At 59.0% G+C, this 27,922-nt stretch overlaps 1 protein-coding gene across 3 annotated transcripts in view; it reads right to left on the bottom strand.

Annotated features, from left to right (window-relative positions):
* KLHL5 (kelch like family member 5) overlaps positions 1–27,922 on the bottom strand; it is a 69,100-nt gene that overhangs the window by 36,680 nt on the left and 4,498 nt on the right. For 2 of the 3 annotated variants that reach the window (XM_048509587.1, XM_048509586.1), the window contains exon 2: positions 27,653–27,720. The gene's annotated coding sequence lies outside the window, so the exon portion shown is untranslated. Of the gene's footprint in view, positions 1–27,568; positions 27,721–27,922 lie in introns of those variants that run through there. The other variant, XM_048509584.1, reaches the window with a different exon arrangement.

Raw genomic sequence — 27,922 nt, forward strand, 5'->3', positions numbered from 1 at the left:
GGGGGGGGGGTGGGGGGGGGGGGGGGTGGGGGGGGGGGGGGGTGGGGGGGGGGGGGGGTGGGGGGGGGGGGGGGTGGGGGGGGGGGGGGGTGGGGGGGGGGGGGGGTGGGGGGGGGGGGGGGTGGGGGGGGGGGGGGGTGGGGGGGGGGGGGGGTGGGGGGGGGGGGGGGTGGGGGGGGGGGGGGGTGGGGGGGGGGGGGGGTGGGGGGGGGGGGGGGTGGGGGGGGGGGGGGGTGGGGGGGGGGGGGGGTGGGGGGGGGGGGGGGTGGGGGGGGGGGGGGGTGGGGGGGGGGGGGGGTGGGGGGGGGGGGGGGTGGGGGGGGGGGGGGGTGGGGGGGGGGGGGGGTGGGGGGGGGGGGGGGTGGGGGGGGGGGGGGGTGGGGGGGGGGGGGGGTGGGGGGGGGGGGGGGTGGGGGGGGGGGGGGGTGGGGGGGGGGGGGGGTGGGGGGGGGGGGGGGTGGGGGGGGGGGGGGGTGGGGGGGGGGGGGGGTGGGGGGGGGGGGGGGTGGGGGGGGGGGGGGGTGGGGGGGGGGGGGGGTGGGGGGGGGGGGGGGTGGGGGGGGGGGGGGGTGGGGGGGGGGGGGGGTGGGGGGGGGGGGGGGTGGGGGGGGGGGGGGGTGGGGGGGGGGGGGGGTGGGGGGGGGGGGGGGTGGGGGGGGGGGGGGGTGGGGGGGGGGGGGGGTGGGGGGGGGGGGGGGTGGGGGGGGGGGGGGGTGGGGGGGGGGGGGGGTGGGGGGGGGGGGGGGTGGGGGGGGGGGGGGGTGGGGGGGGGGGGGGGTGGGGGGGGGGGGGGGTGGGGGGGGGGGGGGGTGGGGGGGGGGGGGGGTGGGGGGGGGGGGGGGTGGGGGGGGGGGGGGGTGGGGGGGGGGGGGGGTGGGGGGGGGGGGGGGTGGGGGGGGGGGGGGGTGGGGGGGGGGGGGGGTGGGGGGGGGGGGGGGTGGGGGGGGGGGGGGGTGGGGGGGGGGGGGGGTGGGGGGGGGGGGGGGTGGGGGGGGGGGGGGGTGGGGGGGGGGGGGGGTGGGGGGGGGGGGGGGTGGGGGGGGGGGGGGGTGGGGGGGGGGGGGGGTGGGGGGGGGGGGGGGTGGGGGGGGGGGGGGGTGGGGGGGGGGGGGGGTGGGGGGGGGGGGGGGTGGGGGGGGGGGGGGGTGGGGGGGGGGGGGGGTGGGGGGGGGGGGGGGTGGGGGGGGGGGGGGGTGGGGGGGGGGGGGGGTGGGGGGGGGGGGGGGTGGGGGGGGGGGGGGGTGGGGGGGGGGGGGGGTGGGGGGGGGGGGGGGTGGGGGGGGGGGGGGGTGGGGGGGGGGGGGGGTGGGGGGGGGGGGGGGTGGGGGGGGGGGGGGGTGGGGGGGGGGGGGGGTGGGGGGGGGGGGGGGTGGGGGGGGGGGGGGGTGGGGGGGGGGGGGGGTGGGGGGGGGGGGGGGTGGGGGGGGGGGGGGGTGGGGGGGGGGGGGGGTGGGGGGGGGGGGGGGTGGGGGGGGGGGGGGGTGGGGGGGGGGGGGGGTGGGGGGGGGGGGGGGTGGGGGGGGGGGGGGGTGGGGGGGGGGGGGGGTGGGGGGGGGGGGGGGTGGGGGGGGGGGGGGGTGGGGGGGGGGGGGGGTGGGGGGGGGGGGGGGTGGGGGGGGGGGGGGGTGGGGGGGGGGGGGGGTGGGGGGGGGGGGGGGTGGGGGGGGGGGGGGGTGGGGGGGGGGGGGGGTGGGGGGGGGGGGGGGTGGGGGGGGGGGGGGGTGGGGGGGGGGGGGGGTGGGGGGGGGGGGGGGTGGGGGGGGGGGGGGGTGGGGGGGGGGGGGGGTGGGGGGGGGGGGGGGTGGGGGGGGGGGGGGGTGGGGGGGGGGGGGGGTGGGGGGGGGGGGGGGTGGGGGGGGGGGGGGGTGGGGGGGGGGGGGGGTGGGGGGGGGGGGGGGTGGGGGGGGGGGGGGGTGGGGGGGGGGGGGGGTGGGGGGGGGGGGGGGTGGGGGGGGGGGGGGGTGGGGGGGGGGGGGGGTGGGGGGGGGGGGGGGTGGGGGGGGGGGGGGGTGGGGGGGGGGGGGGGTGGGGGGGGGGGGGGGTGGGGGGGGGGGGGGGTGGGGGGGGGGGGGGGTGGGGGGGGGGGGGGGTGGGGGGGGGGGGGGGTGGGGGGGGGGGGGGGTGGGGGGGGGGGGGGGTGGGGGGGGGGGGGGGTGGGGGGGGGGGGGGGTGGGGGGGGGGGGGGGTGGGGGGGGGGGGGGGTGGGGGGGGGGGGGGGTGGGGGGGGGGGGGGGTGGGGGGGGGGGGGGGTGGGGGGGGGGGGGGGTGGGGGGGGGGGGGGGTGGGGGGGGGGGGGGGTGGGGGGGGGGGGGGGTGGGGGGGGGGGGGGGTGGGGGGGGGGGGGGGTGGGGGGGGGGGGGGGTGGGGGGGGGGGGGGGTGGGGGGGGGGGGGGGTGGGGGGGGGGGGGGGTGGGGGGGGGGGGGGGTGGGGGGGGGGGGGGGTGGGGGGGGGGGGGGGTGGGGGGGGGGGGGGGTGGGGGGGGGGGGGGGTGGGGGGGGGGGGGGGTGGGGGGGGGGGGGGGTGGGGGGGGGGGGGGGTGGGGGGGGGGGGGGGTGGGGGGGGGGGGGGGTGGGGGGGGGGGGGGGTGGGGGGGGGGGGGGGTGGGGGGGGGGGGGGGTGGGGGGGGGGGGGGGTGGGGGGGGGGGGGGGTGGGGGGGGGGGGGGGTGGGGGGGGGGGGGGGTGGGGGGGGGGGGGGGTGGGGGGGGGGGGGGGTGGGGGGGGGGGGGGGTGGGGGGGGGGGGGGGTGGGGGGGGGGGGGGGTGGGGGGGGGGGGGGGTGGGGGGGGGGGGGGGTGGGGGGGGGGGGGGGTGGGGGGGGGGGGGGGTGGGGGGGGGGGGGGGTGGGGGGGGGGGGGGGTGGGGGGGGGGGGGGGTGGGGGGGGGGGGGGGTGGGGGGGGGGGGGGGTGGGGGGGGGGGGGGGTGGGGGGGGGGGGGGGTGGGGGGGGGGGGGGGTGGGGGGGGGGGGGGGTGGGGGGGGGGGGGGGTGGGGGGGGGGGGGGGTGGGGGGGGGGGGGGGTGGGGGGGGGGGGGGGTGGGGGGGGGGGGGGGTGGGGGGGGGGGGGGGTGGGGGGGGGGGGGGGTGGGGGGGGGGGGGGGTGGGGGGGGGGGGGGGTGGGGGGGGGGGGGGGTGGGGGGGGGGGGGGGTGGGGGGGGGGGGGGGTGGGGGGGGGGGGGGGTGGGGGGGGGGGGGGGTGGGGGGGGGGGGGGGTGGGGGGGGGGGGGGGTGGGGGGGGGGGGGGGTGGGGGGGGGGGGGGGTGGGGGGGGGGGGGGGTGGGGGGGGGGGGGGGTGGGGGGGGGGGGGGGTGGGGGGGGGGGGGGGTGGGGGGGGGGGGGGGTGGGGGGGGGGGGGGGTGGGGGGGGGGGGGGGTGGGGGGGGGGGGGGGTGGGGGGGGGGGGGGGTGGGGGGGGGGGGGGGTGGGGGGGGGGGGGGGTGGGGGGGGGGGGGGGTGGGGGGGGGGGGGGGTGGGGGGGGGGGGGGGTGGGGGGGGGGGGGGGTGGGGGGGGGGGGGGGTGGGGGGGGGGGGGGGTGGGGGGGGGGGGGGGTGGGGGGGGGGGGGGGTGGGGGGGGGGGGGGGTGGGGGGGGGGGGGGGTGGGGGGGGGGGGGGGTGGGGGGGGGGGGGGGTGGGGGGGGGGGGGGGTGGGGGGGGGGGGGGGTGGGGGGGGGGGGGGGTGGGGGGGGGGGGGGGTGGGGGGGGGGGGGGGTGGGGGGGGGGGGGGGTGGGGGGGGGGGGGGGTGGGGGGGGGGGGGGGTGGGGGGGGGGGGGGGTGGGGGGGGGGGGGGGTGGGGGGGGGGGGGGGTGGGGGGGGGGGGGGGTGGGGGGGGGGGGGGGTGGGGGGGGGGGGGGGTGGGGGGGGGGGGGGGTGGGGGGGGGGGGGGGTGGGGGGGGGGGGGGGTGGGGGGGGGGGGGGGTGGGGGGGGGGGGGGGTGGGGGGGGGGGGGGGTGGGGGGGGGGGGGGGTGGGGGGGGGGGGGGGTGGGGGGGGGGGGGGGTGGGGGGGGGGGGGGGTGGGGGGGGGGGGGGGTGGGGGGGGGGGGGGGTGGGGGGGGGGGGGGGTGGGGGGGGGGGGGGGTGGGGGGGGGGGGGGGTGGGGGGGGGGGGGGGTGGGGGGGGGGGGGGGTGGGGGGGGGGGGGGGTGGGGGGGGGGGGGGGTGGGGGGGGGGGGGGGTGGGGGGGGGGGGGGGTGGGGGGGGGGGGGGGTGGGGGGGGGGGGGGGTGGGGGGGGGGGGGGGTGGGGGGGGGGGGGGGTGGGGGGGGGGGGGGGTGGGGGGGGGGGGGGGTGGGGGGGGGGGGGGGTGGGGGGGGGGGGGGGTGGGGGGGGGGGGGGGTGGGGGGGGGGGGGGGTGGGGGGGGGGGGGGGTGGGGGGGGGGGGGGGTGGGGGGGGGGGGGGGTGGGGGGGGGGGGGGGTGGGGGGGGGGGGGGGTGGGGGGGGGGGGGGGTGGGGGGGGGGGGGGGTGGGGGGGGGGGGGGGTGGGGGGGGGGGGGGGTGGGGGGGGGGGGGGGTGGGGGGGGGGGGGGGTGGGGGGGGGGGGGGGTGGGGGGGGGGGGGGGTGGGGGGGGGGGGGGGTGGGGGGGGGGGGGGGTGGGGGGGGGGGGGGGTGGGGGGGGGGGGGGGTGGGGGGGGGGGGGGGTGGGGGGGGGGGGGGGTGGGGGGGGGGGGGGGTGGGGGGGGGGGGGGGTGGGGGGGGGGGGGGGTGGGGGGGGGGGGGGGTGGGGGGGGGGGGGGGTGGGGGGGGGGGGGGGTGGGGGGGGGGGGGGGTGGGGGGGGGGGGGGGTGGGGGGGGGGGGGGGTGGGGGGGGGGGGGGGTGGGGGGGGGGGGGGGTGGGGGGGGGGGGGGGTGGGGGGGGGGGGGGGTGGGGGGGGGGGGGGGTGGGGGGGGGGGGGGGTGGGGGGGGGGGGGGGTGGGGGGGGGGGGGGGTGGGGGGGGGGGGGGGTGGGGGGGGGGGGGGGTGGGGGGGGGGGGGGGTGGGGGGGGGGGGGGGTGGGGGGGGGGGGGGGTGGGGGGGGGGGGGGGTGGGGGGGGGGGGGGGTGGGGGGGGGGGGGGGTGGGGGGGGGGGGGGGTGGGGGGGGGGGGGGGTGGGGGGGGGGGGGGGTGGGGGGGGGGGGGGGTGGGGGGGGGGGGGGGTGGGGGGGGGGGGGGGTGGGGGGGGGGGGGGGTGGGGGGGGGGGGGGGTGGGGGGGGGGGGGGGTGGGGGGGGGGGGGGGTGGGGGGGGGGGGGGGTGGGGGGGGGGGGGGGTGGGGGGGGGGGGGGGTGGGGGGGGGGGGGGGTGGGGGGGGGGGGGGGTGGGGGGGGGGGGGGGTGGGGGGGGGGGGGGGTGGGGGGGGGGGGGGGTGGGGGGGGGGGGGGGTGGGGGGGGGGGGGGGTGGGGGGGGGGGGGGGTGGGGGGGGGGGGGGGTGGGGGGGGGGGGGGGTGGGGGGGGGGGGGGGTGGGGGGGGGGGGGGGTGGGGGGGGGGGGGGGTGGGGGGGGGGGGGGGTGGGGGGGGGGGGGGGTGGGGGGGGGGGGGGGTGGGGGGGGGGGGGGGTGGGGGGGGGGGGGGGTGGGGGGGGGGGGGGGTGGGGGGGGGGGGGGGTGGGGGGGGGGGGGGGTGGGGGGGGGGGGGGGTGGGGGGGGGGGGGGGTGGGGGGGGGGGGGGGTGGGGGGGGGGGGGGGTGGGGGGGGGGGGGGGTGGGGGGGGGGGGGGGTGGGGGGGGGGGGGGGTGGGGGGGGGGGGGGGTGGGGGGGGGGGGGGGTGGGGGGGGGGGGGGGTGGGGGGGGGGGGGGGTGGGGGGGGGGGGGGGTGGGGGGGGGGGGGGGTGGGGGGGGGGGGGGGTGGGGGGGGGGGGGGGTGGGGGGGGGGGGGGGTGGGGGGGGGGGGGGGTGGGGGGGGGGGGGGGTGGGGGGGGGGGGGGGTGGGGGGGGGGGGGGGTGGGGGGGGGGGGGGGTGGGGGGGGGGGGGGGTGGGGGGGGGGGGGGGTGGGGGGGGGGGGGGGTGGGGGGGGGGGGGGGTGGGGGGGGGGGGGGGTGGGGGGGGGGGGGGGTGGGGGGGGGGGGGGGTGGGGGGGGGGGGGGGTGGGGGGGGGGGGGGGTGGGGGGGGGGGGGGGTGGGGGGGGGGGGGGGTGGGGGGGGGGGGGGGTGGGGGGGGGGGGGGGTGGGGGGGGGGGGGGGTGGGGGGGGGGGGGGGTGGGGGGGGGGGGGGGTGGGGGGGGGGGGGGGTGGGGGGGGGGGGGGGTGGGGGGGGGGGGGGGTGGGGGGGGGGGGGGGTGGGGGGGGGGGGGGGTGGGGGGGGGGGGGGGTGGGGGGGGGGGGGGGTGGGGGGGGGGGGGGGTGGGGGGGGGGGGGGGTGGGGGGGGGGGGGGGTGGGGGGGGGGGGGGGTGGGGGGGGGGGGGGGTGGGGGGGGGGGGGGGTGGGGGGGGGGGGGGGTGGGGGGGGGGGGGGGTGGGGGGGGGGGGGGGTGGGGGGGGGGGGGGGTGGGGGGGGGGGGGGGTGGGGGGGGGGGGGGGTGGGGGGGGGGGGGGGTGGGGGGGGGGGGGGGTGGGGGGGGGGGGGGGTGGGGGGGGGGGGGGGTGGGGGGGGGGGGGGGTGGGGGGGGGGGGGGGTGGGGGGGGGGGGGGGTGGGGGGGGGGGGGGGTGGGGGGGGGGGGGGGTGGGGGGGGGGGGGGGTGGGGGGGGGGGGGGGTGGGGGGGGGGGGGGGTGGGGGGGGGGGGGGGTGGGGGGGGGGGGGGGTGGGGGGGGGGGGGGGTGGGGGGGGGGGGGGGTGGGGGGGGGGGGGGGTGGGGGGGGGGGGGGGTGGGGGGGGGGGGGGGTGGGGGGGGGGGGGGGTGGGGGGGGGGGGGGGTGGGGGGGGGGGGGGGTGGGGGGGGGGGGGGGTGGGGGGGGGGGGGGGTGGGGGGGGGGGGGGGTGGGGGGGGGGGGGGGTGGGGGGGGGGGGGGGTGGGGGGGGGGGGGGGTGGGGGGGGGGGGGGGTGGGGGGGGGGGGGGGTGGGGGGGGGGGGGGGTGGGGGGGGGGGGGGGTGGGGGGGGGGGGGGGTGGGGGGGGGGGGGGGTGGGGGGGGGGGGGGGTGGGGGGGGGGGGGGGTGGGGGGGGGGGGGGGTGGGGGGGGGGGGGGGTGGGGGGGGGGGGGGGTGGGGGGGGGGGGGGGTGGGGGGGGGGGGGGGTGGGGGGGGGGGGGGGTGGGGGGGGGGGGGGGTGGGGGGGGGGGGGGGTGGGGGGGGGGGGGGGTGGGGGGGGGGGGGGGTGGGGGGGGGGGGGGGTGGGGGGGGGGGGGGGTGGGGGGGGGGGGGGGTGGGGGGGGGGGGGGGTGGGGGGGGGGGGGGGTGGGGGGGGGGGGGGGTGGGGGGGGGGGGGGGTGGGGGGGGGGGGGGGTGGGGGGGGGGGGGGGTGGGGGGGGGGGGGGGTGGGGGGGGGGGGGGGTGGGGGGGGGGGGGGGTGGGGGGGGGGGGGGGTGGGGGGGGGGGGGGGTGGGGGGGGGGGGGGGTGGGGGGGGGGGGGGGTGGGGGGGGGGGGGGGTGGGGGGGGGGGGGGGTGGGGGGGGGGGGGGGTGGGGGGGGGGGGGGGTGGGGGGGGGGGGGGGTGGGGGGGGGGGGGGGTGGGGGGGGGGGGGGGTGGGGGGGGGGGGGGGTGGGGGGGGGGGGGGGTGGGGGGGGGGGGGGGTGGGGGGGGGGGGGGGTGGGGGGGGGGGGGGGTGGGGGGGGGGGGGGGTGGGGGGGGGGGGGGGTGGGGGGGGGGGGGGGTGGGGGGGGGGGGGGGTGGGGGGGGGGGGGGGTGGGGGGGGGGGGGGGTGGGGGGGGGGGGGGGTGGGGGGGGGGGGGGGTGGGGGGGGGGGGGGGTGGGGGGGGGGGGGGGTGGGGGGGGGGGGGGGTGGGGGGGGGGGGGGGTGGGGGGGGGGGGGGGTGGGGGGGGGGGGGGGTGGGGGGGGGGGGGGGTGGGGGGGGGGGGGGGTGGGGGGGGGGGGGGGTGGGGGGGGGGGGGGGTGGGGGGGGGGGGGGGTGGGGGGGGGGGGGGGTGGGGGGGGGGGGGGGTGGGGGGGGGGGGGGGTGGGGGGGGGGGGGGGTGGGGGGGGGGGGGGGTGGGGGGGGGGGGGGGTGGGGGGGGGGGGGGGTGGGGGGGGGGGGGGGTGGGGGGGGGGGGGGGTGGGGGGGGGGGGGGGTGGGGGGGGGGGGGGGTGGGGGGGGGGGGGGGTGGGGGGGGGGGGGGGTGGGGGGGGGGGGGGGTGGGGGGGGGGGGGGGTGGGGGGGGGGGGGGGTGGGGGGGGGGGGGGGTGGGGGGGGGGGGGGGTGGGGGGGGGGGGGGGTGGGGGGGGGGGGGGGTGGGGGGGGGGGGGGGTGGGGGGGGGGGGGGGTGGGGGGGGGGGGGGGTGGGGGGGGGGGGGGGTGGGGGGGGGGGGGGGTGGGGGGGGGGGGGGGTGGGGGGGGGGGGGGGTGGGGGGGGGGGGGGGTGGGGGGGGGGGGGGGTGGGGGGGGGGGGGGGTGGGGGGGGGGGGGGGTGGGGGGGGGGGGGGGTGGGGGGGGGGGGGGGTGGGGGGGGGGGGGGGTGGGGGGGGGGGGGGGTGGGGGGGGGGGGGGGTGGGGGGGGGGGGGGGTGGGGGGGGGGGGGGGTGGGGGGGGGGGGGGGTGGGGGGGGGGGGGGGTGGGGGGGGGGGGGGGTGGGGGGGGGGGGGGGTGGGGGGGGGGGGGGGTGGGGGGGGGGGGGGGTGGGGGGGGGGGGGGGTGGGGGGGGGGGGGGGTGGGGGGGGGGGGGGGTGGGGGGGGGGGGGGGTGGGGGGGGGGGGGGGTGGGGGGGGGGGGGGGTGGGGGGGGGGGGGGGTGGGGGGGGGGGGGGGTGGGGGGGGGGGGGGGTGGGGGGGGGGGGGGGTGGGGGGGGGGGGGGGTGGGGGGGGGGGGGGGTGGGGGGGGGGGGGGGTGGGGGGGGGGGGGGGTGGGGGGGGGGGGGGGTGGGGGGGGGGGGGGGTGGGGGGGGGGGGGGGTGGGGGGGGGGGGGGGTGGGGGGGGGGGGGGGTGGGGGGGGGGGGGGGTGGGGGGGGGGGGGGGTGGGGGGGGGGGGGGGTGGGGGGGGGGGGGGGTGGGGGGGGGGGGGGGTGGGGGGGGGGGGGGGTGGGGGGGGGGGGGGGTGGGGGGGGGGGGGGGTGGGGGGGGGGGGGGGTGGGGGGGGGATACAATTCCCATCAGCCCCTACCAGCATGGCCAATTGGCCATGCTGACAGAGGCTGATGGGAATTGTAGTTCCTGAACATCTGGAGAGCCGCAGGTTCCCTACCCCTGATGTAGATCCTTTCCAGTCTGGGTTTAGGGCTGGTTACAGAACTAAAACACCCTTGCCCATTCTGGTGGATGACCTGAGCCAGAAGATGGACAAAGGAAGTGGGACTCCAGTATGGTGTAGTGGTTAAGAGAGGTAGACTGTAATCTGGAAAACTGGGTTTGATGCCCTGCTCCTCCATATGAAGTCTGCTGGATGATCTTGAGCCAGTCACAGTTCTCTCAGAACTCTCTCATCCCCACATATGTCATGAAGTGCCTGTTGTAGGGAGGGGGAGATGATTGTAAGCCACTTTGAGAATCCTTACAGTAGAGAAAAGGTATAAAAGTCAACTCTTCTTCTTTGTTGATTCTCCTGGACCTCTCAGGGGTTTTGATATCATTGATCATGATACCCTTTTGAACTGCCTACCTGGGCTGGGATTGGGAGACACTGTTCTGGGGTGGTTTCTATTCTACTTTGACTGTAGGTTTCAGTAGATGGTGCTGGGGAACTGCAGCTCAGCCTCTTGGCATTTGGCCTATGGGTCTTGCACAGTTCCATCTTGTCCCGTTGTGCTCTTTAAAGTCTACATGAAACCACTGGGTGACGTCAACTGGAGATCTGTGTTGTCACCAAAACACAGATGATAGTTCTATCTTATTCTTCCAGCTGAACTCAGGGAGCCTGAAGAAACCCTGAACTGGAGCCTGGAGACAGTTTTGGAGTGGATGAGGGCCTGGAAGCAGTTTTGGAGTAGAAACCTAAGATTAATTCTAACAAGGCAGAAATTCTACTGGTAAAAAAAAGGTCTGATCTGGGATTTAAGTGTTCCTTTAAGGAACAGGTTCATAGCCTGGGGGAGTTCTTAGATCTAGATTTTTTTGTTTGATAAGCAGGTGGTAGTTGGGGCCAGGAATGACTTTTCCCAGCTTTGACTGGTTAGCCAGCTGCAGCATTTTCTGGGCAGAAAACATTTGGCCACTGTGGCGCATACCCTGGTTGCATCTAAAATAAATTACTGCAACACACTCTACAGCCTCTTCTGCACATGCAGAATAATGCACTTTCAATCCACTTTGCAGATGGATTTTACTGTGCGAAATAGCAAAATCCACTTGCAAACAATTGTAAAAGTGGATTGAAAGTGCACGTGCGTAAGGAGTCTATATTTCCTGCCCTTGAGAAGTGCTTGGAAACTTCAATTGGTGCAGAATACTGCAGTTGGATGTTGAATGGAGAGGGTTCTAAGGACCACATTGATCCAGTCTGGGCCCATCTACACTGACTTCCGGCAACCCCTTTGAACCTACCTGAGCACTATGGTCCTCTCTGGAGGCCCTGATTTGGATGCATCCACCTTCTGAGATTAAGTGAGCAGCAACTTGGGAGAACCCTTCTTAGTCAAGGAACCAAAGTTCTGGAACTCTCTCCGCAGGAAGTATCATTCGTCCCCTTGTTACCTTCTTCCACCAGTGGGTAAAGACTTTTTTGTTACCAACTTCAGCTTAAATCAGCAATTACAATGCAGTAATTGTAGTAGACAATTAGTACTACAATGTAGCAGACACTTTCCATCTTAAGCCAAAACTGGCAACTGTACACCACATCATCCATGATAGCCAATCTAGATCATCTCGGACATAAGGACTTCCTCCTCCTTTGGTGCTTCTTCACCATGTCACCAAAGTCGAAGCTGGCCAGGATGTTCAGCAGTCCCCACCCTTATGTCAGCTGGCTCCTGCCTTTTCCTTTTGGGCTGTACTGTGCCAATCCTTATGATGTTGCTATATATATTTACAGCTTCCATTCTGCAAGCACAGACACCTTCATGCAAAAATAACAGCACTAAAACATTATTTATGTCTTCTGAATTTACTACAACACTCTGTCATTTACAAATTTTTGGACCGTGTAATTGCACTGGAGATTAGAACAGATAACCAAGATTCAACAACCCCAATGTGTTTCAGCCAGACACAAGTAGAATTTGTTTTCCTTTCTGAAGATTTATTCCTTATATTTGTCTCAAAGTAAAGCGGAATTTTTGAAACTGAATATTGGTTTTATGAACATTAATTTTACATAGACTGAAAGCAAGGGTTTCCCATGTTGCACTGGGCTTCTGAAGGCAGCAGGCTAAATTGATTAAATTAGAGCCGCCGACTGAGTGTTCTACTTTTGCTCAGAGCATGCTGTTTTGAGAGATAAGACGGCAGAATAACTTGCAATGTAATTAATCATCATTTCTTCACATATGCAACTCCGGAATTACAATGAGACTGGAAAAAAAGGTTTGCATCAAAACACAGACTTCTGAATTTTAGACAAGGTATGGAATCCAGTGATAAAACTCACACGGTCAAAGTGGTGTATTTCAGAAGACCCAGGACCGATTCACAGAGCCAAGCAGAACATATGAAATTGCTCCCATGCTAGCACCAGAACCTGATATTATAAAAAATCTAGCAAAAACTAGATATACTGATACAGCTGTAGTATAGATTTATAAGATCTTTCCACCACACACCCAAATATCAATTATGTGAACAAACCCTGAATGTTCTCTACTGGATCATCAACTGTAGTCAATATCCATTATATTTTTATTCCATCTCTCCAAGGAGATCAAGGCAGCATTCATAGTTCTCTTTTCTGCCATTTTACCCTATAAGGTGGGCTAGGACAAAAGAGAGACTATCTCAGGGTCAGCAAGAAAGTTTCATGACCAAGTGGGAATCTGAACCCAGATTTCCCCCAGTTTGTTTGACTTCTAGGCCACTCTTCACCTACTGGGCTCAGGGCGGCTTCTGACAAACAATACATAACAGCTTAACAGTGCAATTTCAAAGACCAGGGCACTCTACATATGTCTCAATTTAGAATGGAAGACAAGGAACCTCAAACAATAACAAAAAAGAGAAAAAGGGAAATGAAGTTGTAGACCAATGCTCTCACAATAACTCTCTGGAGTAGATTATTCTTAAAGAAACTAATAATTCTAGAACACAAACCACCCAAACTCAGTTAGCCACATGACCAACCTTTGCTGAAAACATGGTGAAGATCTATATGATTTTAGCAAAAAGTCCTCTAGATCAGGGGTAGGGAACCTTTAACACTCAAAGAGCCATTTGGACCCATTTTCCACGGGAAAAGAAAACGGAGCCGCAAATAATTTTTGACATTTAAAAGAAAGATAACACTGTATATATTGGGTTTTTTAACCTTTTACTCCGCTCATTCTGAGAAGCGCATGGATGCGTCCGCCCTGCTGCCTGCAGGGCGGGCAAGGATGGGGCCAGCAGCTCGGCCTTGCCGGCCGCCGGGAAAGCACCCGCCCCGCTCCAACAGGGCGGGCGAGAGGGGAAGCCCGCAGCATGGCCCAGCCGGCCGTGGGCAGTTGGTGCACCTGCCTCGCCGGCCACCGGGAAAGTGCTCAAACGGGCCGGGCGAGAGGGGAAGCCCATGGTGCAGCCTCGCCAACTGCCAGGAAAGCGCCCGCCCCGCTCAAATGGGCCGGGCGAGAGGGGAAGCCCACGGCGCAGCCTTGCCAGCCGTGGGCAGTTGGTGTGCCTGCCCTGCTGCCTGCAGGGCGGGCAAGGATGGGGTCAGCGGCTCGGCTTGTGGAGCCGCAGTGCAAGGGCAGAAGAGGATCCCTACCTCTGCTCTAGATATACTAAAGAATTACTATGTCAAATAAGAACATAAGAACATAAGAACAAGCCAGCTGGATCAGACCAGAGTCCATCTAGTCCAGCTCTCTGCTACTCGCAGTGGCCCACCAGGTGCCTTTGGGAGTTCACATGTAGGATGTGAAAGCAATGGCCTTCTGCAGCTGTTGCTCCCGAGCACCTGGACTGTTAAGGCATTTGCAATCTCAGATCAAAGAGGATCAAGATTGGTAGCCATAAATTGACTTCTCCTCCATAAATCTGTCCAAGCCCCTTTTAAAGCTATCCAGGTTAGTGGCCATCACCACCTCCTGTGGCAGCATATTCCAAACACCAATCACACGTTGCGTGAAGAAGTGTTTCCTTTTATTAGTTCTAATTCTTCCCCCCAGCATTTTCAATGAATGCCCCCTGGTTCTAGTATTGTGAGAAAGAGAGAAAAATTTCTCTCTGTCAACATTATCTACCCCATGCATAATTTTATAGACTTCAATCATATCCCCCCTCAGACGCCTCCCTCTCCAAACTAAAAGAAGTCCCAAAGCGCTGCAGCCTTTCCTCGCATAAGGAAGGTGCTCCAGTCCCTCAATCATCCCTCGTTAAGCTCTTCTCTGCACTTTTTTCTATCTCTTCAATATCCTTTTTGAGGATGTGGGTGACCAGAACTGAACACAGTTACTCCAAGTTGTATTCCGTCGCATCTGACGGGCTTTATGCTCATAAGTATGGGCATGACAATCTTTGCAGGGTTTTATTTATCGAATTCCTTTCTCCTGATTATCTCCCTTAGCATAGAGTTTGCCTTTTTCACAGCTGCCATATACATTTATTTATTTGTTTATTTATTATTTAACAGAAACCGCTTACATCCCCGAAGAATCTGGGGCCGATTATGTACAACACTAAAAAATGTAAATACAATTAAAATAAATAAATTACTAAAATCCATTTTAAAACAGCGATAACTTGATAAAAGATCCGTAACTGATTTTCAGAAATTCTCCCCAGGGAAAAGGGGGGTGGTGCAGCCATGTTAGATGGAAGGCCCAGGTGTAGAATCAGCTAGGGGCCAAACTAGAGGGAAAACACCCATTCCAGCTGGCTGACCCTCAAGGCCTGTGGAACAACTCTGCCGTTTTCAGGCCCACCAGGTGGAATTAAAAAGTCCGCAGAGGCCCGAACAACAGCGGAGGGAAGGCTGTTCCACCAGGCGAGGGCCAGAGTCGTGGAAGGCTCCTGGCCCGTGGTGGGAGGCCAACTGCATCATCCCGAGCCGAGGACTATCGCAATAAGGCCAGCCTCCACAACGGCGAGAGGCGTGCCGGGACATGCGGGTGATGCGTCCCGTCGAGAATGCGAGGTCCCAGGCGGCGATAAGGCGCCTTGAGAGTCAACACCACTAATACCTTGAAGATGATCCGGAACTCCCACCGAGGCCGAAATGCAGCAGGCGCAATACAGGCTGAATATGATGAAGTAAGTAAAGCCGCAGGCCTGTGAGTAAGCTGGCCAAGCATATGTTGAACTTTCAGCACAGTCTCCGAACAGCGCCAGCGGAAAGGCCAGCGTAAGAAGCTGATTGCAATAGTCCTAACCTGGAGGTGACCGCTTGCATGGATCACGGTGGCTAGGAATCGGCTTGGGAGAGCAAAGGAGCCAGCCGTCGGGCCTGGCGGAGGTGGAAAAAAAAAAGCAACCCGAGGTTATATGGGCCACCTGGGTCTCCCATTGAAGGAGACGAGATCCGGAGTGGACCCCCAGATACTGGCGCACGGAGAGGGGTCGGCGCCAATATGACCCCCCCTCCCGCACCGGGCGCTGGAAAGACCAGCGCCCTCGCCCGGCCAAATAAGAGGATCTCCGTCTTCGATGGGTTCAGTTTTAACCTGCTCTGCCGCAACCAACCAGCAACCGCCTCCAAACAGTGCTGGAGAGCCGCAGGGGGGGCTCATTGAGTTGACATTCCCATGGAACTATCAACTAAGACGCCCAAATCCCTTTCCTGGTCTGTGACTGATAGCACTGACCCCTGTAGCGTGTATGTGAAGTTTGGATTTTTTGCCCCTATGTGCATCACTTTGCATTTTGCTACATTGAACTGCATTTGCCATTTCTTAGCCCACTCACCTAATTTATCAAGGTCCGCTTGGAGCTCCTTGCAATCCTTTGTGGTTCTCACCACCCTACAAAATTTGGTATCATCTGCAAACTTGGCCACCACGCTACCCACCCCTACTTCCAGGTCAGAAGGCTAGATCTTATCCTGGCTAGATCTTATGCTGGTAAGTTTCACAACAGAAGCACAGTGTCTCTAATTCAGTAGGTGGGCATGGGACACAACTTCTTTCCCCAGCCAGCCTCTGGTGGCAGACAGAAGAACCAAATTGGGCTGTGGTACATATTACTAACCATGCACTGGTAAGCCTGGACCCCAGAACAGGACCTCTTTCCTGCAAAAATTCACACTACCTCTTGCTTCCCATTGATGCTTCCTGCAGGTTACAAGTCTAAATGCAAAGCAAATCTTTCTGGAATAGCATTTTTCTCCAAAGGGCTTTCAGTTATGATGTGGGCCTTCCTCAGGAAATATACAAAGTTGCTGGGTGATGTGCAAATTTCCCACTTTGTCTGTGGGTTCATAAACAACAGCAGAAGAAATAGCCTGGACTCCAGGAGCAAGCAGAGGTCTATACAGAGGCGTAATGATCTCAGAGACAGGAGCAAAGTGACCGATCACTCCTCGCCAATAAATGAAGGCCTAAGATGAGAATACTGAGGGCTGTGCTAATAGTGTCACAAATTATGATGCAACTTGAGATGGGGGTACATATTTAGATTACATGGGCATGTATAGAGAAGGATTCTCTGGTGCTGCCCTGTTACCAGGATTCTTGTTTGGGAGACTTTCAAAAGAACAGTGATCTTTCAGAAACATCATAGACCAGTGCTCTTTAACCTATTCATAAATGACCTGGAAGCAGGGGTGGGTAGTGTGATGGGCAAGTTTGCGGATGATACCAAATTAGGTAGGGTGGTGAGAACCGCAAAGGATTGCAAAGAGCTCCAAGAGGACCTTCATAAATTAGGTGAGTGGGCTAAGAAATGGCAAATGCAGTTCAATGTAGCAAAATGTAAAGTGATGCACATAGGGGCAAAATATCCAAACTTCACATACACACTACAGGGGTCAATGCTATCAGTCACAGACCAGGAAAGGGATTTGGGCATCTTAGTTGATAGTTCCATGGGAATGTCAACTCATGCACGGCAGCTGTGAAAAAGGCAAACTCTATGCTGGGGATAATTAGGAAAGGAATTGATAATAAAACTGCAAAGATTGTCATGCCCTTATATAAAGCCGTGGTGCAACCGCACTTGGAGTACTGTGTTCAGTTCTGGTCACTACACCTCAAAAAAGATATCAAGGAGATAGAAAAAGTTCAGAGAAGGGCAATGAGGATGATTGAGGGATTGGAGTACCTTCCTTATGAGAAGAGACTGCAGCGTTTGGGACTCTTTAGTTTGGAGAGGAGATGTCTGAGGGGGGATATGATTGAAGTCTATAAAATTATGCACGGGGTAGAAAATGTTGACAGAGAGAAATTTTTTCTCTTTCTCACAATACCAGAACCAGGGGGCATTCATTGAAAATGCTGGGGGGAAGAATTAGGACTAATAAAAGGAAACACTTCTTCACGCAACTTGTAATTGTGTTTGGAATATGCTGCCACAGGAGGTGGTGATGGCCACTAACCTGGATAGCTTTAAAAAGGGCTTGGACAGATTTATGGAGGAGAAGTCAATCTATGGCTACCAATCTTGATCCTCTTTGATCTGAGATTGCAAATGCCTTACCATACCAGGTGCTCGGGAGCAACAGCTGCAGAAGGCCACTGCTTTCACATCCTGCATGTGAGCTCCCAAAAGCACCTGGTGGGCCATTGCAAGTAGCAGAGTACTGGACTAGATGGACTCTGGTCTGATCCAGCAGACTCTTTCTTATGTTCTTATGTACTCTCTTTGGTCTATATTCTGGTTACTTTGGAGATATAACAGCAGCTTTCTCTGGATTCTTAGGATTAATTCCACCCAAGGCCCCTTCCGCACACGCAAAATAATGTGTTTTCAAACCACTTTCACAACTGTTTGCAAGTGGATTTTGCCATTCCGCACAGCTTCAAAGAGCACTGAAAGCAGTTTGAAAGTGCATTATTCTGCATGTGCGGAATGAGTCCAAGTTTGTAGAAAACAGAACATTGTAAGATAGCATAATTATAAAGAGCTCCCTGGTTCAAATCTCATTTCTGACAAGGCAAGCTATTTTCCCTCAGTGCTCACCGTTAACCAGACTACATGGGTAACACTACCTGCGTCGCTTACAGGGATATTTTTGATTACATAATATGAAGTGCTCTGAGCTCTAAAAGTGCTATATAAATGTAATACTTAACATAACTGTAGCACACACATTTCCTGCACATACAACAGACAAGTAGTCTATTTTGCTCCTTTACTTTTCTGTCCAAAGTTTCCATCAAATGGCACTCCTCTTAGCCCAGAGCATGTTTCAAGCTCCGCTGATAAGAGTAGTTTCAGTTTACAAAGGAAATACTATTTAGCTAACCAAAATAGTTTCTGTGAAACAGCCAGTCTGTACATGGATAAAAGAGCTTAACAGCGCAATCCCATGCAGAGTTCCAGTAGCCTAAGCCCATTGATTTTATACTTTGCACAAGATAGAACAGAAAGTGATAGTTCCCAAACTGTTTTGCATCTTGAAACCAAAGATAAAACTTTATCACATTTAGGGTAAAAGAAAGAAGAAAGCATTTTAAAACATGTTGCAACCAACAAGAATTTGTTAAACAATTTGAGTGTTTAAGTGTTATAACAATATAGAATCTGTGACAAACCTGTTACCTTATATGCTCGTGTATAAGTCTACTTTTTCAGCACATTTTTTGTGCTGAAAAAAGCCCCCCTCGACTTATATGCGAGTGAACAGCTGAGCTTGCAGACCTGCAAAAAAGACTTGCTTTGGGGTAGCAGCTGCCATTACCACGCAAGCATCTTTACTGTGTAATTATAAGCTATCCGTGTTGAAGGAGAACCTATAGGGACTTTTTAAAAGGGGGATCTTGTTGAGCATCTTCCCTATGAAACTCTGTAGAGATACTGTCTGTGAGTTATATATTCCACTTCAGAACTTTTAAAGTTATTGTTGATACCATACTGTTTTTCTTTGAAATAAATATTCAAAATAAATAAATATTCCAGAGCCCCTGGAGGATGGGGCGGTATAAAAGTTTAATAAATAAATAAATAAATAAAAACATTTTTATTGGTATCTATTTTTATTTTTGAAATTTACCAATAGCTGCTGCATTTCCCACCCTAGTCTTATACTCGAGTCAATAAGTTTTCCCAGTTTTTTGTGGTAAAATTAGGTGCTTCAACTTATATCCAGGTCGACTTATAGGTGAGTATATAAGGTAATTGTTACGGCAGCATTTTATATACTAGAGCCAAAGGTTTGACTCCACACAGGCAAAGCTATACCCTGTTCAGGATAAAGATGGCAGGAAATTTGTGAATTCATCCATCATTTCCAGGTTTGTCCTTGTTTTAAAATACTCCGTTTGGGTCCTAGTGTCTTGAGGACAGAATAAGGTAGGATCCAAGTGGAGCATTCTAGAACAAAGACAGGCCTGGAAATGGTGGATGAATTCACAAATCTCCAGTCACCTTTATCCTGAACAGGGTATAGTCATGAGGACGCTTCCTATATAACTGGCACTAGACTAGAACCTGGAGTGATGATTAGTGGGGAAGACACTTGTCACCAGCCTTGTGACAAAGCCAGAGAAAGTGGTTTCCCCACTGCTGTTGTCGTGACTAAAAAGGACCGCTGCCTATGCCTTTTCAGATGTAACAATGTGGCCACAGTGGCATGCATTATTCACTTGGAATGTAGAAGCAGCAATCCTTGGAATTACACTTATGCAAATGGCCCTAAACTTATCTACACCAATAATTGAAATGCAAATGAAAAACTGCTCATGCATTTACAAAAATAACCCCTTTGAAACACCTCTGTGCTTATTTCTTCCTTCTGCATTGTTCAGCCACTTGAATCTTGTTTATTTCCATATCCAGATTTTCAAAACCACAGATGTTGCACCAGATAATTTTCAAAGGAATAATTTACCCCTATCGAGATAAAAACCCAGACCACAGAAAATAACAGCAGAAAATAACAAACTTGGGTGGAATTAATCCTAAGAATCCAGAGAAAGCTGTTCTCCAGAGAAAGCTACTGTTCTCCAAAGAAACCAGAATATAGACCAAAGAGAGTAGTCTATGATGTTTCTGAAAGATCAGAACATTTAGGATACTGACCCAGGTATAGAAGAACCAATTGTTAGAATTACCACAACTACTAAACATGGTAAGACTGATACAACCCTAGGCACAAATACTGGGAAATAAATCCAATAGAATATAGCACAAGTACAACTTAGCAAACATGCATAACACTGGTCTGCAAGCAATTGGCCTCCATTAAAATTAATAATTAATCATTATAATTTATTAATTTTGAAAAGCATTTCTGTCTGGTGAGAGAAGACATCAAAGCAATGCATGGACAGCAAATAAAATATCTGCAGTCCATTCATTTTTGGTATTTGGATTAATTATGATAGATCACAATGTTTTTGGTTATTGTTTGGTATATTTAATATTCCAAAATTCTTTAATACTGTAAGTGCTCCCCAATTATTGGCATTAACATCCCAAGACAAATTTGAGGAAGATTTGCCATTAAATTTAACAGAACAGAAACATTTTGATAAAATGTTATTCCCTGACATCCAATTTTTTTTAAAGGGAGGGAGGTAATATGAGAGATTTTCTTTCAGAACAATGAAAACATGTTTAAAAACTCTTATTTTTAGTTTACAACAATGATTTTCATTTCTATTTCAATTTTTTACATTTTCCTACTTGTAACTTGGCAGAAAATTATCCTTAGATATAGTAGGATGACTTAGAGTCTAACAAGACAACACAAACTGCGTTAGTTCATCTCCGGGACAAGTGCCTAGCGGTAACTCACGTGAAGTAGGGGTAAGTTTAAATCAGAACTGTTGTGCAGAAAGAGGAGTAATTCCTGCCTTCTTCTCTGTGCTGTTTTCAGCAGCTGGAACAGCCTCGGGGCTGGAAGGGAGACATCATTTCCTCTATACGGAGCCACCACAGGGAAGTGTTCATTGCACATCCTGGCTCAAATAACACTTCCCCTCTACATGGCCCTATACTCTGTTTCACATAAAGATGATAGTTCAATCAACTGAGGTACAGTGGTTGAGAAAGTTGTACAATTCTGCATTAGAATATAGTCCTAAATGTATATTAGAATTATCATCAGTGGCGAAGCTTCCAGGGGGCGGGGGGGGCACGACGCACCGGACGCACGGATTTGGGTCACGTGGGGGGCGCAAAATCCCCCAGCCCCGCCTGCTCGGTTTTCTAAAGTAAGTGTGTGGGGGGGCACTGCGGGAGGGGCAGTGTGATTCCCTCCCACAGCGGCTCCCCTGCGGCGCCCCCCCCCCCACACTTACTTTAGGAAATTGAGCAGGCTGAAGAACAGGCCTTCCTGTTCTGGTGGGAACTACTTTTTCCAGGAGACCCTGGGAAATATAGTTCCCACCAGAACAGGAAGGCCTGTTCTCCAGCCTGCTCGGTTTCTAAAGTAAGTGGGAGTGGGAGCCGCGCCGGGGGGGGGGGGTAATCCAGAGTGCGCACTGGGCGCACTCTGGCCCAGCTCCGCCTCTGATTATCATTCATTTTTACACACTGCCTTTGTCAAAACCATGGTACTTGGATACAAGCGCATTTATGCCCAAATGTCTTGTTACTTTCAAACAAATGGGGGGAGCAGGGCTAGGTAGGTACTAGGACCCAGGCGGAGTATTCTACATCAAAGAAGGTATGGCATGCTTTGTTCTGTGGCTGAGGAATATACAAATTATTTTATGTGGAATAGAGCATAGTCTGTTTCAACAACTGATACTGTTAAGAATGATAGGATAACTGATTGTATTAAATCTTCTTCTTTTGTTTATTGTTGTAACTGATGAAATAAAGAATAAAGTAAGAAGAAAAAGAAAACAGAACCAGGAAGAAGACAGGAATTCCTCCTCATGCATAGCAGTCCTAATTCAAATCGAGCCATGCAGTGGGTTTATTCACAAGTTCCCACCACTTGCAGTATAGCTGCAAGTCCTCATGGAGAACCTTTGCAGTTAGGCTCTAAGATAACACATAACCAATAGGTGGTTTGGTGCTGCTTCTGAATTGAGTCTCTCAAATCTGCAATTATTTTTTAAATAAAAATACACTCTCAGACACACTGCCCTTTTTAGATAATGAAATATAATGCATATATTTAAAATGGAAAACAATGCTTAACTATCACAGTATATACTTAAGCTTTCCCCAAATTTTCAGTTTTATTTCTGGAAAATTCTGCTTTTCCAGTTACAGTGTAAACACTGTGCACATCCACCAGCTTTCCTTTTAACGCTGAGTGCCAGTTTTTCTGCAACAAAAACAGAAGTTTTATCAACAAAGGGTGAGAGAACTGTCATGCCTACCAGGGTGCATTTATTTACATTTTTAAAATGTAAACAATTTTAAATGTTCACAAACATTTAAAAAAAATTAAAATATGTATTCCCCACCTTTCCACTCGGCTTAAGGAGGCTGGCTAGGTGACAACCTCTGGATGTGACTGGCTGGCTATTCCAATGCTACCAATGGAAAGGGCAGAAGACTATCCCGAACCACTTACCAGGCTGTTTGGTCATTAACATTCTTTGGCTCATTCCGCACATGCAGAAAAATGCATTTTCAAACTGCTTTCAGTGCTCTTTGAAGCAGTGCGGAATGGCAAAATCCACTTGCAAACAGTTGTGAACGTGCTTTGAAAACGCATTATTTTGCCTGCGCGGAAGGGGCCTTTGTTTGCTATTACCTGAGTTGTTCTGAACCTAAGGAAGGAGCAGGACTCTTAAAAAAAGGAAGAGGCAAAGATAGCAGACCAAATGAAAAGGATAGAAAATAATCCAGAAGAATAAGGATGTGAGGAAAAGTTCTGAAGAGGTCTGAGAAGGGTAGGAAAAGTGAAACAAAAGGTAAAAAGCATATAGCCAACCACAGCTGAAGAGGTAAGAGAGTATTTTTTAAAATATTTGTATTGTATTAGAGCTGGAAGCTGCAAATAGCAACCCAAATGTGGAAAAGTTAACATTTGGTTTGCTGGTTGTAGTTTCTTGCCTTAATACCATATAAACACTTGAAAGGAGTCTTTCAATTCAAGTCTCCCAACTCTCACATAACTAGCATAGCTTAAGGTAAAATACATGCATGCCTTCTAACATTAAAAATGTAGGAAAAAACACCTTAATTGCCATACAAAAGCCACCTTCGTCCATGATGTTGAACAACAGGCCAAATAAACTGTTCAGCAGTTATGCTAAACAAGCAGAATGAATCAAAACCTGATTTTTTTAAACCAATGGCTAAATGAACATCAAATTCTTTAAGGTATTTCATTAGCATATCTTGGCCAAGTTACATAAAGTTTGCTCCAGATTCTGAAATGTTTTGCACAAGATTAAGGCTTTCCTTAAACTGAGAGCTGCAGAAGTAGTGAATGCACCTATTCTACCACATGGACTCACTGAATTCAAAAAGCACAAAAGGATTAGCATAAATCAGAACCACATAACAAGCACAGCTCTGTTACCCTAATCTAACTGCACTTTTTTTTCCAAATGCCCAGGACTGCTCTTGAAACAAAAAGTACTATTGCTATGAACAAATTAACTACATTGGGATCTGATTCTGAACTTCACTTAACCCATTTCAACAACCCCACTTGTTTTACTCTGGCACCTTGACCACTAGAATTCCAGGCTCATCTCCCTTGGTCAAGATGAATCCTATAGCAAAAGTATTCCTCATTGGTATACATTAGATCCTACACTTCCCAAAGTACCATATTTTCCAGCATATAAAACGACTGGGCGTATAAGACGACCCCCAACTTTTCCAGTTAAAATATAGAGTTTGGGATATACTCGTCATATAAGACTACCCCTCTTCCAACGCACACCAAATAATTTTTTTTTAAATCAGATTTTATTTCAAGATGGTAATTTTAATTCAAATGTTTATGACATGCAGGTACTTAGCAGGAAAACTGTCACTTATAAACATAAGGCTGTTTGTCATCAAACATGTAAACATAAAACAGTGCAAGTGGATTAAACTTTTCCTAATTCACTCTAAAGCTGAAAGGAAGGATAAGACAATAAACCCATGGGAGCTGTCATGCTGTTTGTTTTCTAAGCTGTCAACCAACTGATGATGATAGGAGGAAGATAACAAACAATATAGAGAGAGCAAGTGCCGGGCAAATCTCTGGCGAGTTAGCAACGCCCATCATAACTGCAAGCTATGGTATTTTTACAGGTTTTGCTGGCGTGACAGTTTCCCTTTAAAAGCCTTCAAAATCCTCCTGTTCGTCATCTGATATCAAAAGTACATCAATGACATCCTGTGATACATTTGTAAGGCAGTCATCGTATGGATCGAATTCCGTATCAGATGGTGTGGTCTCAGCTTCGGTTTCCTCTTCATCTTGCCACAAGTAGTTGTCCTCCATACCATCTAATGAATTTGACATGCCACACTTCTTGAAAGACTTGATTACTGTTTCTGCATCAATATCATTCCAGGCTTTTATGACAAACTTGCACAAAACATCAAACTGTGGAGCACGCATGTTTCCTCCTTTTGTGAATGACTTTTCGCCGCTAACCATCCATTCATTCCACTGTTCTCGAATGCGATCTTTAAATGGCTTGTTTAGGCACACAACCAGTAGCTGTACCAACTATGTCAATCCTGCAGGAATAACTGCCGTATCTGTGTTTAGTCTTGCAAGCCTTTGCTTGGTGCTGGGAGTTAAATGAGCCCTGAATGTATACCACACCAGTAGACTACATTTTTTAATAAGTCCACCTGGTCGCCTGCTCCATACATTATCAAGCCATAGCTTTACCCCTTCTTCATCCATCCAACCTTTTTCATTCACATGTACAAAACAACCAACAGGGAACTTGAGTTTTAGCATTGTTTTTCTTTAAAAAATAATCATTGGTCTCAGTTTGGCGCCATCAGCTGTGCATCCTAGTACCACTGTAAAACTGGACTTATCATGTCCTGTTGTTTTAATTAAAATTGTTTTTCACCTTTTTGATGGACAGTTTTATTTCCAACCATATCAAAATTCATTCGAGTTTCATCCATATTTCCAATACTACTAAACGCATAGCCATGTTTAGTGCGCTATTGTATTACGTATCAATGGAAACTATTTACTTTGCTATCAAGATCTGCAGGTAATTTTTGGGCAATTTTCGTCTTTTGCCTCAGTACCATATTATGCCTTCCCATGAATCTAATACACCAGGATACAGTGGCCTTAAATCTGTTGCTGTGATCTGGGTTATTTTTGGCCTACTGAAGTGCAAACAAACGTATTTTATTTTGTGTCATTACAAAACCATTTTGGCGATGCTCATTCACCATGTCTGCTACATGTTTTTTGAGTTCTGACCAATGTGGGGTGCCTCTTCTTAATGCACACTTACCTCTTGGCATACACTTGAATGCTTTTTCATTTGCTTTCCAGTCCCAAACCATCTTTTCTGTTACTCCATATTGTCTTGCAGCAGTGCAGTTATTATGTTCCATGGCAAAGTTTACAACTTTAAGTTTGAAACTGGCTTCATGTTTCTTTCTTCTTGCTGGTGGAGCCATGATGGGGTTTTGACTGTTGGACATTTGTATACTGTACTGCATGTACCGGTGCTGTACTGTATGTGGTACCCAGTATACAACAACCAGCCAATCACGGCAAGCAATGTACCTTACCGGCGATTGGCTGGCTGTTGTATACAAAGCCTGCTTGGATTGGTCAGCTCTCCCTACCTGCCCAGCCCTCCCTGCCTCCAAGACTATCAGAGCGGTAGCGCAAACACGCCTCTTTTTTCCATACCCCGGGTGTCCCGGACACCTGCAGCTTGCTCTGCCCTTCACTTACACCTTCCCGGTGAGGCGCCCCCTCACCTCGTTATCGGGACCGCGTTAAGTCACTTTTTTCTACGAATCCTGGTGAGTGGATTTTCTTCTACCGTACTTGTACAGAGCCGCCCTTGCTGCTTTAATACGGTTGCAGCATACGGCGGGGATACGGCCGCAGCCATTTTTGCGATCCCCCACCATATGTGGCAACCGCAGATTCTCCAGTCCGGCTTGGAAGTTTCAGTACCTGCTCTATAAGACGACCCCTGGCGTATAAGACGACCCCCGACTTTTGAGAAGATTTTCCTGGGTTAAAAAGTCATCTTGTACGCTGGAAAATACGGTATTCTACTTACCAAATACAGGAATTTAAAGACTGTTTAGAGAAATATCACAATCAGTTCACATTATTAAATTGTTCATCTGAAGGTGGCTTTCTTTTTTAAAATAACAGAACTTCATAAAATCCATCTGCTCTTCAAATCTTTGTTAGATTTAATTTTTCATGAACTCTGGAGAATACATTATACTTTCAACAATCTCCCACTGTGCTTATATTACAAGGTGACAGAGATCTCTTTTTTAAAAAGCCCTTCTATTGCAAAAGCGATCATATAAGAATTCCTACAAGTCAACTAACCATCGCATTACTGGCCTTCTATGATCATTCTATTCAATAACATATTTTCTGATACCACATTTCTAAACCAGCTATAGAAATTCAGTCCTGGAATATTTTCTCATCAAATTAAACAACAAATGCTAGTATAAAACTGTGTAACTAAAACACAGATTTGAATAATAGACATTAAAATTGTAGCAGAAAACTTCTATTACTCATGGAAGACACCTTATTTATCAAGAGGAACATATATAGAACAAAAGAATATCAAAAATACCATATGGGGCAAAGCAGAGGGGTCTGCATTAGTAGGACCAAACTGCCATGAATCATCCCTGTCTTCCACGAACAGGAATGCCATGCCATCATAGGAACTGGGTGGTTGGATAAAAGTGTCATAGCAATCATTTCTTCTCCTGGTTTTTGGCACACTCAAATTAGAAGCACAGTCAAGAATGCCTAGAGAAATGTGCTGTCTTTTAAAAAAATCCTATACCACAAAAGTCTGTATGTCCATCCAGCTATCTGTGTCTCTGTGGCCCAGGTTGCTATATGGATCACAGTTATGTACTGTTGAAGGCTTTCACGGCTGAATTCAACTGGTTGTGGTGGGTTTTCCGGGCTGTGTGGCCATGGTCTGGTGGATCTTGTTCCTAACATTTTGCCTGCATCTGTGGCTATGTGTAATAGACTTTCCTCTGTGATGCACCTATGAAGATGCCAGCCACAGATGCAGTGAAAAGTAAGGAACAAGATCCACCACACCACGGCCACACAGCCCAGAAAACCCATCACAAACAGTTATGTACATATGCCAACCACAGACCCCTTGATATCATTCAGATTAAATTTCTGAGGTCCGTACTTGCAGTACCCTGCTGTATTCCTAAAGCGGTTTTATGTCTAGAGGTGGGTTTAATTCTCCTCAAATTCTTCTGAAATTCTTCTGAAATCTGTCCAGATATAATGGATCAATTACTAGCTGAGACTTGTTTTCTCTCATGTGAGTCTTGCACCTTGAAAACTAATTGACACCTTTCAGTCAAAATGGAAACGGTCCCTTTCAGAGAAATTACAACCCACTGGATATTCTCCTAGCAGTGAAACAGCATTGGGTTATTCCAAAGCTAAATCTGAAATTAAACAAAGGATTTGGGACATCGAACTTCAACACCATTTCAGTTCTGCTGCAAAATACCATCACTTCAGGAACAAGAAATTGGTGTTGTAACTAATCCAGTGATTCTCAAACACAGGAGAGCTTTCATTCTGGCTCATATCAATGTTCTTCCATCTGCTTTATGAGAAGGAATATATCATGGAATGCCACTTCCAGGGGTGCTTATGCCCTTGTGCTTCTGGGCAAAATAAAATAGATGGACATGTGCTGTTGCACATGTAATATATACACATATAATATATAATATATATATTACACACATGCACTCACATATTACACCCATCCTCCAAAAAAATTCCAGAGAGATCCAAGTCACAGTATGCCTCTTTTCTTCATGTGGACCTTAAATTTGAAACCCAGGGTAGAGTTGCCAGATTCGATGCAGCTGTCAGTCTACCAAGGCACAGTGTTGATTCAGTGACACATTTTAGAAATATATGTATTAATGGAAGACTGTACACATATTCTTAATGTAGGTTTCATTCTGATGGTCCATGGCAGTTACAGATCATTGGTTGATTGACAGCTAGAATTTGCTCTCGAACTTTGCAAAAAAACCCTAAGGAGTTGTCTAATCATAGCTTTTTTTTCAAAAGCCTCGAAATCCCACATCTCAAAGCATTCATTGGGACCTGTTCCCTGCTAAACAAGTATGGGATTTCATTTTCCATGAACTCTAGACAACATATTCTGCTTTCAACACTGCTCACCTTTGATGCTGGAATTAACTGAAGTCCAACTCTGGATGGATCACAAACATAACTTGAAGAATTATTTTTTAAAAGTAAAGTTACCTATATTGCTCATCTAGGTGATCCACAATTCCATATGCTTCAAAACATTCCAGACAATAAGATGAGTTCTGGGGGAGAAAACAGAAAATAATGGAAGAATGTAAAGGAGTCATGCAAGAAAATAAAAAGCAAGAGGTGTAAATATGAGCCACTGCAACCAAGCCTAAATTAAAACTGAATTATTCTGTTAGGTGTAAAAAAGTATTATTTTACCTGTGATATTGTTACACAGCATAGATCAGCTATTTTTCCCAGCGTATAAGGAATTTC

The sequence above is a fragment of the Sphaerodactylus townsendi genome, linkage group LG10 (assembly GCF_021028975.2).
Source record: "Sphaerodactylus townsendi isolate TG3544 linkage group LG10, MPM_Stown_v2.3, whole genome shotgun sequence".
Taxonomy (NCBI): domain Eukaryota; kingdom Metazoa; phylum Chordata; class Lepidosauria; order Squamata; family Sphaerodactylidae; genus Sphaerodactylus; species Sphaerodactylus townsendi.